The sequence below is a fragment of the Misgurnus anguillicaudatus genome, chromosome 2, assembly GCF_027580225.2.
Source record: "Misgurnus anguillicaudatus chromosome 2, ASM2758022v2, whole genome shotgun sequence".
NCBI lineage: Eukaryota > Metazoa > Chordata > Actinopteri > Cypriniformes > Cobitidae > Misgurnus > Misgurnus anguillicaudatus.
Window position 1 is genome coordinate 17531065 of NC_073338.2, and position 17272 is coordinate 17548336.

The window sequence follows — 17272 nt, forward strand, 5'->3', positions numbered from 1 at the left end:
TAAATAAAATTAAAGTTGATTATTTAACATCCAGTATTACACTTAAGTTTATCAGTTCAATACCCATATAAGCCCTAGTGCCTGAAAATTTTAATGATTTATCTTTGGTCCAATAATAACAACTGATAGGACTTATAAACCAGTTGATAATACAATTTCTTAGAGTTTTACACTCTTTGTAACATTATTGATGTTTTTATGTAAATAGTTTTTTGTGAAGTCACCGTTTCCTTTGGTATGCATGCACCACATATAACTCATTGTATTTCTCTCCACTATAATGAAGATGCACATGAACAGTGCAGTTTATTGTGTGCTTCTGTGCAAAATTAAGTTCATTGATTGATTAACATAGAGTCAGTCCTGAATATCATTCATTACACATTGTTAAATAAAGTTAAATGACAATTTAAGTTTAGTCTTTATGAACGCCAAGTGAACTTAACTGTTTAAGTGCACTGTACAAACTCAAAGTTTGGTGAACTTAACAGTTTAAATTCAGTTTATGTTGTCACCAAGTTAAGTGAACTTAAATATATACATTTTTGGGAGACCCATTACTTAATTGAATTGAGCCATCGAGTTTACTCAGTCAAATGAGTTCAGTCAACTCATTAGGGCTTTCAGTGTACAGTGAAAGTATTCTGCTGAGAGGGGTAACAAGTTTCTATCAGCCTAGAAAATGTGATAAAGATCAACCCAGTAACTTAAAGGGGACATATTATGAAAATCTGACTTTTTCCATGTTTAAGTGCTATAATTGTGTCCCCAGTGCTTCTATCAACCTAGAAAATGTTAAAAAGATCAACCCAATAACTTAGTTTTGGTAAACCATTTTCTGCAAGCATGTGAAAAAATAGGTCATTGTAATTTGGCCCTTATTGTGATGTCAGAATAAGGTAATACCGCCCCCTTTATCTGCACTATCCAATCACAGCACAACCATTTAGTATGGAGAGAAAGAGAGAGATAAAATATTTGACAGCACAATAGAGTTTCAATTGCAACAAACCACCATCATTGTGATCAGTGGTTGCACTTCATCTGCTCATTTGCATTTTAAATGACACACCCAAAACGGCACACTTTTGCTCAGACCTATTTTAGACTTAGTTTACATCTTAAAAAAAATGTCATAATATGTCCCCTTTAATTTGAGTAAGCCATTTTCTGCAAGCATGTGAAAAACTAGGTCGTTTAGATTTCACCTGTTTTGTGAGGTAGGTAGGAAGGCGAATTACAATAATACCGCCCCCTTTATCTGCACTATCCAACCACACCACTGCCGTTTAGTGCAGAGAGAAAGAGGGAGAAAAGAAGGACTTGACACCACATTGAGTTTCAGTTACAACAATCCACCACCATTGTGATTAGTGTTTGCATTTCATCCGCTCATTTGCATTTTAAACGACACACCCAAAAACGGCACACTTTTGCTCAGGCATATAAATTTGCGATTTTAACATGCTATAATAAATTATCTATATGGTATTTTGAGCTAAAACTTCACATACACACTCTGGGGACACCAAAGATATATTTTACATATTAAAAATATCTCATAATATGACCCCTGTAAAGTGTAAACCTACACACCAAATCTCCAAAACCATAAGCTATTACTCAGCCTTTGACTCAGTTTTTAATTGCACAAAACATTTTTTAAACACTACATACAATTTTCTACATAAAACACAAAAATCTAACAGGAATTGAGTTGCTTTCATTTTCCAAACACAATCAATCAAAATGCTACACTTAGGCTGTTTCTCAATTCCGAGAATGCAAAGAACGGACTTGTGTTCTCGTGGAGATTGGTCTTGCCAGGCGACCTTGGAAGAACGAACTCAGAAGGTCACGAGAACACAGAACGCACCTGTGAGAATTGAGATGTGTGTGATCTTCCTGTTGGTCACCTTACCTGGGGACCCAATTATAGCACTTAAAGGGGACATGTTACAATAATTTTTTAAGATCTCAAATAAATCTTTGGTGTCACCAGAGCACATATATAAAGTTTTAGCTCAAAATACCATATAGATAATTTATTATAACACTGTAACGAATTGCTGTAAAAATTACAGCATTATTTTACAGCAGCGGGCTGTTTTTCTAATAATACAGAAAATTGCTGTAAACTGCAATGCATTGTGGGGCCGCGTGGCGGTTTAACCCAATATACAGAGTATTGCTGTAAATTTCAAAATTTCAGAATGCATTGTGGGATCTCCAACGGTCGAGATTCGTGAAGCGCCAACAGGAGTGATTCACAGCTGAGGTAAGTTACTCATGTATTTGTTTTTAATATTTGGTAAGTGCAGTAGTATATGAAAGTATCTAACAGTTATATTAGTGGTTCATTTTGGAAACGCTCATGTTGTCGCATCCGTTCTCCGTTCGCGGGGGCGAATGATACATACGCGGGTTTTGAAAAGCACAGTCGCGGTAGTATTTCACACATACCCCGACGCTAAATATAGCTGCTACGGACGAAAACTGGCTTTCTACTTTAAGTTACATTCCGTGACAAAAATTAGGATTTACAGGAACTCCTTCGTCGGCGGGACGCGAATGAGATGCGGGGTTTTAGCCGCGCGGTCGTTGTAGTATTTCACACATATACCGCCTTAACTGGGTTCCTACGTTAAGAATCACATGCTTCAGTGAGAAAGTTGAGGAACAAAGTCGTCCACGGGACACGAATGAGACGTGCAATGGGCTTCATCTGCATCGCGGTTTTGGTAGGATTTCACACATTTCCCTGCACAATAGCAGCTATGAACCAAAAACTCTGGGATTAAATATTTCAGCGACCTTTAGAATTTACGCGTATTTCGTGTTGATCAGCACACTTGATGTTTTTGGTGTTTGTGGTATGGTTTAAATTTGCACCCATCTGTTAACACATGCGATTGAACGAAAACGCGTTCCTAAACAGTTACATAAACACACACAATGCGCTTTAACCCGGTAACGTTAGCTTTAAATTACTTCAGGATAATTACGTTTGATTAATAATGTTTTTTCCTTATTTCATAATCCTTTTATATATACAAATGTGTACAGTACAGTGCTTAATTTGTAAATATCTTTACAGTGGGGTGAGCAATTGGACAGGCAGGTGGAGAGGTAAGAGCAAATCCTAATATACATTTAAAGTTATATATTCTATTTACAGAGAGTTGTTTATTTGTGTTTCAGTCTGGGGATTTCTTTAATCTGACATTCCTAGGGACTTACATTTCAATATAATTAATATATTTTTAGGTATACACTGTGTAATTTGCTTATTGTTTGTTTGTAACGCCTCTTGTTAACTTATTTGGCTTAAAATAAAGGGGTATTACCCTAACATTAAAATATGGTTTAAATGTAAAAAGATAAATAGTAAAGATAAAGTATAGATAAAGAGTACAGTTAAAAATAACTGTTGTTACATGTATTTGTTTTAGGAGACACTAGATGCATTCATCCCAGCTTCCTGTCTGACTTTGGCACTCTGTTCACAGCATATCATCTTCATTCAAAGGTACAGTAGCTATTAAATCTTCAGCACATTACATATGTCACCCTGTCTATGAAATTCATTCTAAAGTCTTATAATTATGATATTTGGAGCATCAAATTTTGATTTCAATCTTTCACACAAACTTAGTCAATATTAAAGGAATACTTAATTTTCTTTAAAAAATCCAGATAATTTACTCACCTCTATGTCATCCAAAACGTTGAGTACTTTCTTTGTTCAGTCGAGAAAAACTTATGTTTTTTGAGGAAAACATTCCAGGATTTTTCTCATTTGAATACTTTATTGGGCCCCAACACTTATCAGTTTTAGTGCAGTTTAAAATTGCAGTTTCAAAGGGCTCTAAATGATCCCAAACGAGGCATAAGGGTCTTATCTAGCAAAACGATTGTCATTTTTGGCAAGAAAAATAAAAAAGGTGCACTTTTAAACCACAACTCCACGTCTTCCACCGGCCGTGTGACGCACCAGCGCAACCTTGCGTAATTGTGTAAGCACATCGAAAGGTACACAATTTGCGTAACATTTTAAACAATAAACTGACACAAAGACATTAATTAGTATCATTCCACATACAACAACGTCGGAACAGTCCTCTTTCTCCACACTTGTAAACACTGGGGCGGTAGTTTCTCATATGTCATCTGTGACTTTTTGACGTCATAACGCATTACGTGAGGTCACGCTGGCACGCCACACGGCTCTCTGCGTGTAGAAATGACAATCATTTCACTAGATAAGACCCTTATGCTTCGTTTGGGATCGTTTAGAGACATTTTAAACTGCAATTTTAAACTGCACTGAAACTGTAAAGTGTTGGGGTCCAATAAAGTCCATTAAAATGAAAAATATCCTGGAATGTTTTTTTCTCAAAAACTAAATTTTTTCTTGACTGAACAAAGAAAGACATCAACGTTTTGGATGACATGGGGGTGAGTAAATTATCTCGATTTTTTTTTAAAGAAAATAGAGTAATCCTTTAAATATATCAAGATTATATTTTCACAGAATGTTCTTTACATTATGTAGGATGATTTTATAAACTGTAAATCACATTTAGCTTTAGCTGGGTTGTCAAACGTTAATCACATTTAGTAGATATGATATATCTGAACTTGAATTATATGTAAGATCTAAATTAGGTTAGTAAATTAGTGGGGCATTTAAAACGTTGTGGGAGTTGGGTCCTAAGGACTGGAGTTTAGAAACAATGCTTTAACATATTGACTCATTTTAAAAACAATTACATGCCTCAAAAACTGAAACCAATCCGAATTATATTTATTTTCTGACTCTTTAAGTGCTCTGTATCTGGAGAGAGGAACAAAGAAGTCAGGAGGAAAAGTAAACATCAGGCCAAATGGTACAGAAGAAACAGGTTGCAGTGAACCTACATGTTGCTACTCTTCTTTGCAAAGTGATGGATTTGCAGTGGAGTTTCTACAATGTAAGAAGTACATACACATACAAAGATCTCTTTTTTTCTTTTATTATTCTCTATCTCTATCTGTAGCTATCATCCCTCAATCTGTATCTGACTGTATTTAATCTATCATCACTCTATGGGGCTGTTTACACTTGGTATTAAGATATGTTTTTATCGATCGAATCACAAGTAGACGAGAGAGACACATCACGTTTACACCTGGTATTTAAATTCTTCTCTTTTGTCCACTTTTGAGCGCTTCTGTCATCTATACTTTGAGGGGGTGGTCTGTGAGACTGTGGGCGAGTCTCTCTGTTAAACACGAGCGGGAGTAATGAGAAGTTTATATGGACGTGAACTAATATTATGTCGGAGTCCGCTGCTTGTGTTGTAAGTAAACATGCTGCACAGTGTTTTGTACATGAATATGTCACAGGTCGGAGCGGACCACAGGTGTCGTGAGTCACACCCCTTTCTAGTTTCCACCTCGAGGAGGTCTCAAGAGTACCCCAATGACCAGACACACAGAGAGCGTAAGTATAATTAAAACAAAACTTTATTTAAATTACTTAAAATTATGGGGGAGGGGAAAGGGGAAAGCTAAAATCCAACTAGCAGGCACAGTTCCGAGTCTCCTGGACTCTATCGCAAGCAAATCTCCGGTGGGTCCTTCTTTTGCTTATCTCCTGGTTTTTGCGACGACAAACAGCTTATTCATGGAGTTTCTTTGTTCTGCTTCAGCGGCCCGATCCGGGGCACTCTTCTCTTCATGGGTACAAGGAGAGACAGAGGGTGAGTATTTGGAGGCTGGTGTATTGATACCTGCACTTATACGTGCCCAACTCCGAGTCGGTCCCGTAGGTGTGTCCCTACTCGCCCTATGGCCGGATGAGCAGTGCTTCTGCTGCCGGGCTCGGCTCCGCCCGTCGGTTGGAAAGGTGAGAAGTGGCTGCTGTGATCGTCCGCAGTTCCCTTGGATGGTGGCACAGGTAAGTACTGCCGAAGGGAGGTAACTCAATCTGTGATGGAAACACTGGTAAATCAACACTTCATCGATGACCGGGGCTTTGGGTTTGATTCGGGTAATGTACGACTCAAACTGCGGCTCGTAGCTTTAGGCAGAAGGCAAGTATTTTTTTTACAGGGGAGTAGAGCTTCACGTTACTTCGGGTAACGTACAACTCACTCCACTGACTCTTAGCGTTAGGCAGAAGGTTAGTAATTTGCATATGACTGGGGCTTTACAGTTACTTCAGGTAACATACAACTCGATCTGCTGGCTCTTAGCTTTAGGCAGAAAGGTAAGTAATTTCCAGGCGACTGGGGCTTTACAGTTACTTCAGGTATCGTGCAACTCGATCTGCCGGCTCTTAGCTTTAGGCAGAAAGGTAAGTAATTTACAGGTGACTGGGGCTTTACTTTTTCTCCTCTATGACTTCTCAACAACAGGCGGGTGCTCCACCTATGTAATTCTTTCTTGGCGGTGGACTTTTGGCAAGTAGATGGCGAAACAGTAAGTAAATGGAGCTTACAGACCTTAAACAGCGAGAGCGTCTTGGCACTGGCCTATGTTGAGGCTCCAATGGACAACGGTTGAGCTGGGAACTGCTGTGCTGAGCCGAACGCTTCCCCCTCCTCTACTCCAGCAGACGGCACAGAGATTTAGACAGAGGCGAACCTTTGTAGGGGCTCCACAACAGGTAATGTTATCCACACAGCTAACCTTCCTCTTTCAGCAGCCAAGCCTCCTCCTTGCATATATATATGCTTTCCACTTTCTCACACCGGTCTTTCTTACTTGGTTAGTTCACCACCGCCTCCGCAGGGATAGGAAGATCCAGGATGTCGATGCAGGGCGTCAACGTAGGGTATCCATGCAGGAAGTCGCGGATGGCATATAAATAAGATGTCACCTCACCAGCCTTGACGTCCACTTGGTTCACCACAACTCGTCCAGCCTTGAGGTGGTTACTGACAGCACAAACACAGCATAACACTGCAAGGTTTCAAGTGTACACACTCACAGCAAGGACAAGGACTCACCCACTGCACCACACACACTCTAAGCGAAATAGGGTCACAACCACGGCTGACTAGGACTCGTCCTGAGATTTGTTGGCCGCTGATTGCAATGGAGGGTCGAACTGTGACCGCCGCGACCCCTTGCGTCTTCCTGTACTTGTGATCCCTGGCTCACCCACAACTCCTTTCCACAGTGGGGCCTCTCACCTGTATGCTAAAACTCACAACACTCTCTGGATGGTTTACTCTCCAATATGATGTAATTTACAAATGTTCAGAGGTACTCACAAACGGTGATAACACTCTTCCTTTGTCTCCTTCCAGATGTCGGATACTCTTCACACCATCGGTTATCAATCGCTGGCGGTCTCCCTCGGCGGCACTACCGGTAAGTATTCCTATTGCTGTTACTCAGAGTATGTTATTGTTTTGCATGTGTTGTTTCACAGATCGTCATTTAAATGTGATATACTCAGCCCAATCACCAGTGTCCTTAACTCCGTCTTCACCCAGTCAATAGTATCCGCCACCTTCACAACGCTGACTTCACCCAGACACTAAACTCCTCTCACCAGATCGGCTAGAATAAACTGCACCGTTTGCCACTTCTGAGGCTCTTTATATACTCCTCCTCTTCTCCCCATTGTCCAATCAATAATCGGCACACTCACTTAACACACCTGTGCCTGAGGAAGCCTGATTTTCCTCCGGGAATTTCCCGGAAGTGCCGGTGTTTGTGTTTTACGGTCCGGGCAGAACCAATTTCCACCAACTTTAGCTCCGCCCCAAAAAGTCACTCTGTGACAAATATATTTATATTTAATAGAGCTTTTTCTAGTGTAGTGTTCTTTAGTCTAGTAATGTAAATTTACATGTGATTAAATGTGTTCAAATGTCTCCGCCCATTAATCTAATCTGAGGTACTAAACACAATATTTTACATCTTTTCTGACATCTGGCGCGAACACACGATGTACAGTGCTATTTTTAGCCTTTCATTGATAAAACTAAAGTGGCTGATCTCCGCGTAGTTTCATTTTGCAAGCGTGTGAAAGTTGCGCAATCTTATTTCGTCAATTGCGCTGAAATATCAGAGAAAGATCTAACATGTACAAAACACTGTGCAGTATGTTTACTTACAACACAAGCAGCTGACTCTGACATAATATTAGTTCACGTCCATATAAACTCATCATTACTCCCACTCGTGTTTAACAGAGAGACTTGCCCAGAGTCTCACCGACCACCCCCTCAAAGTATGCAGGACAGAAGCGGTCAAAAGTGAACAAAAGATACGAATTTAAATACCAGGTCTAAACGTGATGTGTCTCTCTTGTCCACTTTTGATCCGATCGACAAAAACACCTCTTAATAAGTTTAAACAGCCCCTGACATCGCTCTGTTTCTGACTGTATCTATAATCCCTCTATCTGTATCTGACTGTATTTGTTATGCATCTGTCTTTAACTGTATAATTACGTTTTGTAATATCTAATATATTGTCCTTCTATTTTTGCTTAGCCGCCTTTCGCAACCTGTGATGGAACACAGTCTGGAGCCGAATTGTTCTCCTTGACCAGAAGTTTATTGGAATCGCTTGGGATCATTTGGACATACTGGACTTTTCCTGCAGTGGTGACAATTAATCTGTTTTTTATGTAACAATTATACAACTTCATTTCATTTCGTCATCCACGAAAATTATTTGTGAGTCCTATTTGATTTGATTCCTATCAACAGTGAAGGTAAAGACCCATTGTTCCACACTCTTTTAAAGCATTATCAAGCTATGCCATTGTTGTTGTCATCGTTGTTTAGTAACCTCTAGCTAAATATATTTAATATTGTGCCTTTAAAGTTATGCAGTTTTTCTGTGTGAAGGGCCACACAGTGTACATGTTTCAATTACTTTAAAAATATTTAATTTCATGTCCATTAAAAAAAACATTCAAAATATATGTTTTGACATTTTCCATGCAAATGTAAAAGTTATATATTAAATTTAAATACATTTTGAACTGTTTTTAAAGCTTGTGTTATTTTTTAATTTTGTGAAATAATAGGTGAATTAAGTTATGTACAACATGTTATGCAGTTACATAAAGTGTAAAGTTTGCCTTAAATGTATTTCAGTGGCCAGTTTTAATCATTAGAATACTATACTGCATTTACATACTAAATTAAAAGTAATTTACTGTAAAAAAAATACAGCATTAGTTTAAAAATACAGTTTTTACAGTAATCAAAAATGCAGGCAAAGTCTATAAATTAAATTACAGCATTTTTGTAAAAAATACAGTTTTTTACAGTAATCAGAAAATACAGGGAAAGTCTGTAAATTAAAATTACAGTAACGGGCTGGCAACCCTGCTGCCAGTATTTTACTGTAAAATTTACAGGTAATTTTTTACAGTGAACATGTTAAAATTGACACTTTGTAGGTGTGTGCAAAAATGTGTCGTTTTGGGTGTGTCCTTTAAAATGCAAATGAGCTTATGAAGTGCAAACACTGATCACAATGATGGTGTTTTAATGCAATTGAAACTCAATTGTGCTGTGAATAGGTGTGTTCGACTTCATGTGGCGCTGCGCAGACCGATCGGCGGCTGACTTGAAGCAGTGCATTTTGGTTAGTACTTTTGTCCGACTTCAGCTGGCGCTGCAGGCACGTGACTGTGTCATATGGTTTTTAAGTACCGCGAGAGCGTTTCGAGAGTAGCCGGCTAGCTCAGCCGGTGCAGCTTCTCCAGAGCAGCTGCCCGGAGTTGTGATGACGTAACAGCTTTACTTGATTGGTCGCCTCATTGATGACAACGATCACATGCGTTTCAAGTATAATCCAACCTTTAGTTTCACTAATAAACATTATAAATTCATGTTTTAAAACAGGAAAAAACACTTTAATATCATTAAATATGCTATATTGTGTCGTGTAATAAAATAAAAATGAAAATAACAAACTCTATTGGTATTTTAATAATATAGGCTTGTTTCCCGTTATTTTCGGGTATACAGTTTAAGCAGCAATTAAAATATTCGATATAAAATGGTTCTGGTTGCAATTTTTTTACTAAAAGGTTTGTTTTTATCAAATGCAGCATCTAATTCACTTCATTCGCGATTAACAACAAGGAAACACGGCGCACACGTCACTACGGCAAGCAGCAGGTGTCCGGCTTGACGGCTCCGTCTTCAGGTCCTCCCTCGACTGCAAGCGGCAAACCTCGCCGATCGGTCTGCGCAGCGCCAGATGATCTCGAACACACCTATTAATTTTTTCTCTCTCTCTTTCTCTCTGCACTAAATGGCTGTGCTGTGGTTGGATAGTGCAGATTAAGGGGTGGCATTATTATAATAAGAGCTCCTTATGACAACATAAAGAGAGCCAAATTTCAATGACCTAGAGCAGTGGTTCTCAATCCTGGTCCTGGAGGTCCACTGCTCTGCACATTTTGTGTGTCTCCCTTGTTTAACACAGCTGATTCAAATCATCAGCTCATTAGCAGAGATCTCATTGTCTGTCAGATAAGAGAGACATTCAAAATGTGCAGAGCAGTGGACCTCCAGGACCAGGATTGAGAACCACTGACCTAGATAATGCTTGTAGAGAATGGTTTACCAAAACTAAGCTACTGGGTTGATCTTTCTCACATTTTCTAGGTTGATAAAAGCACTGAGAACCCAATTATAGAACTTAAACCTAGAAAAGTCAGATTTTTATGACATGACCCCTTTAAGTGAGAGGTTTTAAAAATCGTGTGACATGAAAAGATTTTGTGTTTAAGCATTTGGAAAAAAACTGTAGTAGTGAAGTAATCTTAATATTTCAGTATCCAGTGTGGAGGATGAGAGGCAGGTCTAAATGTCACATACCACACCTACAATTTCAAACCTTATAGCTTTACATCAACTGAATGTACATTTTTCTCCTTCAACTTTGATTCATGAAGTCAATAATGATATAGTTTATTAGTAAACATGGAGAGTTGTATTTTACTGATTCTTCTAACAGTGGCAGGTAAAGTGCACTTAAGTCTGTCAATAAATATGTTAAACTTTATGTACATATATTAAATATTAAATACTTATTTCAGATGGTATTTAATATTTTTTTATTCTAAATGTGACTTTATGCTTCTTTTCCTTTGCAGGTGGATTTGCTGACAGCATTGAACCAAAAGACAAGAATACAAATATAATCAAGACTGAAGGAGAATCTGTGACACTGAGCTGCACATATGAAGCAACCAGCCTCTATGTTTATCTTTACTGGTACAAACAGCATCCTAACAGTGAACCTCAGTATTTACTGTATAAAGGTGCTCGATCACGGAGTAGCTATGCAGATACAGCAGACCATCGGTTTAAGTCAACAACATCAGATTCATCCACTGAACTCATTATTGACAGTGTAACTCTGTCAGATTCAGCTTTATATTACTGTGCTCTGAGAGTTGAAGCCCAGTGATACAAAATACATGAGAGGCTTTACAAAAACTCACACACAGTTATTGCTTTCAGTTTTTAATCAAACCACAGTCGTTCTTTATGTGAACCACAAAACTTCTGTGTATGACAGGATACAGTAACACCTGCTGAAAGTTTACCAGAGGAAAAAAAGAACAGTTTTGTTCAATAAATCACTGTTAAGTGTTTAATGTAGTGGCAATCCAACCATTATTATAAAAGGATAATTTATGACCCCTGTCTGACGAGGATCCTAAACCAGTCCCAGATAGCAAGCACATGTGGGCCATTTCAGGCAAAGATGCGGCACTGCTGGTCTTCTTATGGCCCGAATAAAAGGGATGTGAACCTAAAGTGGCTCACATGTAAAATAGCAAAAATGGGCCACATATATCAAATCACATGTGGGCCTTTTAAGGCAAAGATGCGGTGCCCACAGCAACATGTCATCTGAATATGAACCAAAAGTGGCCCATCTGACAAATAGTGAATATGGCCCAAATATCAAACAACAAATATGGGCCACCTTTGGCAAAAAATGCTGCACAACAGACACGGCCTAATCTTGGAATAAACCAAATGTGGCCCTCACATGTTGCAGCAGATGTGGCCCAGCTCTTTACAAACATATCCGGGCCAGTTTTGGCAAACATGTGGCACAGTAAGCACCGGCTCATGTGTGTGTGAGTCTGAAGTGATCCATTTACCCACCTAACAAAGAAAAGTTCTAAGAACGTTTCCTGAAAGTTCCCAACATTCCCAAAAACTTTCTGCCAACATAAAAAGTGTCCAGTTTTCTTGACGTTCTAAGAACATTCTGAACGTTAGAGAAATGTTACATTTTACCATTTTTAAACGTTATGACAATGTCATGTTTTAATGTTCACACAATATTTAAAACAACAACTGTTTATTATATTGACTTGTTTTATTGTTATGTAAATGAAAGAGAAACATTGCATTTTATTTTTTTAGAAAACATTTCTGAATGTTCAGTAAAAATATTGCTGTAGAAAACACAATTCACTTATTAGGTTTAGATGTTGATGCTTTGTTTAATTTTAAGTCACCATTATTGTGATTAGTGTTTGTTTTAGTTGGTCCCTTGACTTCTTTAACACTTTTTCTTGGTTGCCTTACTTTGCGTGTATAAAACACATTTGTTACACTGTAAAAAATAAAAAGTTGACTTAACTTACATTTTCAAGGCAACTTGCTGCACAGCTTTTTTGAGTTTACTCAACTTTTGGATGATGTAGTTCACCTAACTCAATTTACTGAGCAATGACAACTTACACCAAAAGTTGAACCAACTTAAACTGATTAGGCTAATAGCAAATTTCTAAGTTTACTCAAATAGTGACTTAAGTCCTCTCAACTATTACAACTGTATTCCAGCATCTATCCATAAAGTTAATACACATACAAGTTGGGTAAAGGACAGTTCTTGTGTTCCTGTGTAGCTCAGTGGTAGAACATTGTGTTTGCAGCGCAAAAGGTCATGGGTTCAAACCCAGGGAACACAAGTACTGATAAAAATGTCTAGCTTTTAATGTAGTGTAAGTCGCTTTGGATAAACGATCTGCATGTTTTGGACTGTGGGAGTGAACCCACAATGTCACAGAGAGAACATGCATACTCTACAAAGAAAGGTCTCCTTAACAAAGTCTTTGTCTGACTTAGTCCTTTTTTGAAACAGAGACCTTTTTTTGCTGTGAGGCAACAATGATGTGCGCTAATTCATTGTGCTGCCCTCTACACTGAACACACACTTCTCAATCATGGTAACAATGAACAAACATAATTCTTTAAAAATTGCTCTAAATACAACATATAACTAACATTAACAACATAACAACATAAATAAATCCAGCAAACATTAAAACAGTCATCTTTTTTAGTAAATATTAACCAAAGAAGTGAACATGTCGCAATGCATGCTGGGAACCATTCCGACCATTGTTTTTTTTTAATTGCTTGTTCAGATTACTCAGGTTGGCAAGTTGGGTGAACGAATTGGACAAAAACTTTTTCATCTAAGTCCAGTCAACAAAATAATATTTGTTAGCTGAATGATTATGCTCTTTTCATTCAGTGAACACAAAATAATCAACTGACGCCCTTCATCAAAGAAATCTTTGTTCAAGTTACTTAATGTTCTTTGTTGAATGAACATTTTAAAGTTGGATTTTTTACAGTGTATGGTAATGTTAAGTTAATAGTGCAATTCTGTGGTGGTTAGTATATAATGGTAAAATCATAATCTAAGTAAGGGATTTACTCATCAAAAGTTTGTTTTCTGTCAATGTTGTATATGAGATCCAGCACTTTCACAGCAGTTTGTCATTAAGGAGTTTTAGAAATTTTGGCAAAAATAACTGTTATACAGTTGGGACGTACAAACATCAAGAATCAGACTATGAATCTCAACCATGGTGACAAAGAAAATTGAAAAAGTTCATTATTTAGCCATGTCGCAGTGCATGCTGGGAGTCCTGGATGGGATTTGTAATTTGTTAATACCCAGCATGCATTGCAGCATGAAGTTTTTAATTTAATTGTCACCATGGTTGAGATTCATACTCTGTTTGTGGCATCACTCTGGCTTCCTTGTGGGCGAGACATGTCAAACTGGAGTGAACCACAAAAGCCATCAATCCATGCCAGGTGTGGCCCAGATAATGGTGTTGGGTCTGGGCTGAATCTGGGCCAAAGTTTAAATTAACTATTGCAGATTTGTGCCAGATCTGCATTATTTGCTTTGTATTTGGCTGACGTGTGGCGTTTCTACGGTTTGCTTTTGGTAAAGATCTGGAAAAAAAGAGGTGGACCGCTCAACTGCCATCATTCCATGCCAAAGGTGTCAGATGTGAACCAGATCTGGGCCACAGCAATTTTGCTATCTGGGGTAAGACACAAAATGCTTTGCCATGCCGGTGACTATATTCACAATATGCGTTATTGCTTTTTTGAAACAGTCACCACTTTCACACAGAAATTGTGAAATGTGAAATGACTGTTATTTATTTAAAGTGCACTTTACAGTGGTCCAACTAAAAACCATTATTTCCATACTGTATGTCTTGTTCAGTTTGGCTAAAAGCAAACTTCATTCTCCTTAAATAAAATGTAAGGTTCAGTTAACAATCAAAAGAAAAGAAATATATATATATAATGTAATGTTGAAATTTTATATTGATTAAGGTCATGGCATATAGATTAAAATCAATGATTGAACTCAAACTTTAGATTGAGACTTTATCTTGGATTTTACAGACAGTGTCACATGAAGAATTAGATTTTTAGTTAGGTTAATTATCAGTCTAATACAGTGAACTTGATGTTTGTTCATGTCTATCATTATAAGAGAACTACTGTATGTCAAGAGGCGGAGCTTAACACATGCCTGTAAAATACAGAGATCTCTAATGCTGATCACAGAACTGAGTCAAGCAGATGTGTTTGTACCATAATGTTAAAGCAACACCAAAGAGGTTTTTTTACCTTAAAATAACGTTTCCAAAAAACTTTCAGTGGTTCATCCACACAAAACAGGGTGAATGGCACTTTCACATTCGCTTTGCAGCCCTCTATCGGCCAAAACCGCACTAAAGAAGTTTCCAACCGTCGGGTAGTGGTCCTGTAGTTCGAGTGAAAACTACAAAAACTTGCTTTACGGCAGACCTACAATCCAATCAGAGCCAGCTATGCTGCAGTATTTACGACAGTGGTAATGAACAATTACGCTTCTAACCTGTAGGGGGAGCAAAGAGCCAGAGTTCTTTAGTGTTGCTTTAACTTGTCTACTAATATTGCTGAGTGTAACTGAAGGTATTTGCATCATTGCATCACAATACTCTTGGCATGCATCATTACATTACTATAACCTTTACACTGTATTAGTTACTCATTTAAATATTTTATTGTAGGTTACAGAGCTAAAGAAGTCATCAGTCCTTACAAAGATGCAGTATTTGCCACTAAGACAGAGAGTGTGACACTGTCTTGTAACTACACTGGTTCGGTCTATAGTCTTCACTGGTATCGACAATATGGAGCATCACCACCACAGTTCCTTATACTGGATTACTCAGGAGTCATTACTGAAGCTAATCCTCCAGTTTCAGGAATCTCCATCAAACACAGAAAAGCTGACAGCAGTGTGGATCTGAAGATCTCATCTGTTAAAGTCACAGACTCTGCTTTGTATTATTGTGCGCTGACGCCCACAGTGACAGGAAACACAACAACACTGAACCAAAAACTGACTGACTCACAGTTTTAGGGTGATAAAACATACAGGTTATAGCTGTATCTGCTCGGGTCCGTTTGGCAAAAACACATTCATTTTACATTACCTGAGACCCGCAGTGGCTAATATTATACCCTACATGTGAAACCCATGAAAACCTTGAGTCAACTACTACACCAAGCTAACATTACTGTGTAAAATGAATGTATACAAAGTTAGCACTGCACATTTTTTCGCTGTAAAATCACAATAAATAATTGGATAAATTTTGCATGACTTTCACAGCATGGATTACAGCAATATACTGTGAAATATACTCACAGCAATTTACTGTAATGTTATATCTGTGATATTACAATGCATTGATGTAAAAGCACAACTGTATACTGTAACATCACAGCTTCAATGGCAAAACAATTACTGTGATATTACAATACATTACTGGGGAATTACAATCTTTTGCTGTACATTGTTACAACAAGACCATGTACTCTTACAGTGTGTACTGTGAAAGTAATGTACAAGTTGATAATAATTTACTGTGAATTTAAAATGTATACTGTGGAAGTCATGCTAAAATTGTCCAATAACTTACAATCTAGTGAATTTATAATCACACATCCTGCAACATGCTGATCCAGCCAGAGTTGGGCAGAGAGAACAACCGTTGAGTTCATGGTGAGTTGGTCACGAGACATACATTGCTTGAATAACAATTAAAAGAACATCCCAATCAGTTCTCTTAATTCAAATAAGCATGTCAAAATTTCTGACTATCATGTCCAGTTTTGCTGCTGTTAAATAAGCCGAGAGTGAAGCGGAATTATCTAGTAATGTTACGTTGTTACAGTGTAGTTGACTGGCTGTCCTTTTAACTTTTGACAATGTGACTGAAGTATTGCTTTAATAGCGTGACAGTTGAAGCAATGAGACATATCATTTCTCCTTAGCCTGTTATATTGAAAATGTATGTTTTACAATTTGCAGTGTGACATTATCCTTTGCTAAATTATGTCTCGTCATAGACTAATGCCACTATCAGTGGAAGACCGCTAACGTTAACGAGATTGAAAACCACAACAAACTTATTCTGCCTAAATAAAGTAATGATTACTGTATTTATAATTAGCATATCTCTTGTTACAGTCCCTGCATTGTAAAATGAAAGTTAGACTTGAAATAAAACATTAAAACTAAAATAAACATTTAAAACCTTAAATAAAAGTGCGTATTTATCAGAAAACATTTTTCTTGTCACTGTTTTAGTATTATAAGTTTTGTTTTGTGTTAATATTATTCTGTTTGTGTTGCGTATATTTCTAAGGTTGATTAATTTGATATACTGTTGAAAAGTTTAATCTACATCAACGTGACATATTTTCTAAAATAAATTTATATTTTTCTGATTCCATATTTATTTTAATAAGTCAGACACGTCTCCGCTGTGTCCTGCTGACAGGTGCGGTGGGCGCGTGCAGCAGGTGACGCAAATTATGGGTCCTCCGAAGGTTAAACCGTCTCATTTCAGTTCTCTTCACGAACTTCTGAGGCTGCCACCTTGAAAGACCGAGTGCTCACC

At 37.8% G+C, this 17272-nt stretch overlaps 1 long non-coding RNA gene across 2 annotated transcripts; it reads left to right on the plus strand.

Moving 5' to 3' along the window:
* Window positions 1-2059: 2059 nt before the first annotated feature.
* On the plus strand, window positions 2060-8839 carry LOC141369014 (uncharacterized). Of its 2 annotated transcripts, none has more exons than XR_012372479.1 (5): window positions 2060-2278; window positions 3098-3129; window positions 3453-3529; window positions 4828-4973; window positions 8496-8839. It is a non-coding gene; the product is annotated as an uncharacterized lncRNA (long non-coding RNA). The 2 variants fall into 2 exon arrangements; XR_012372487.1 differs by lacking the exon at window positions 2060-2278 and adding an exon at window positions 2357-2741.
* Window positions 8840-17272: the final 8433 nt, after the last annotated feature.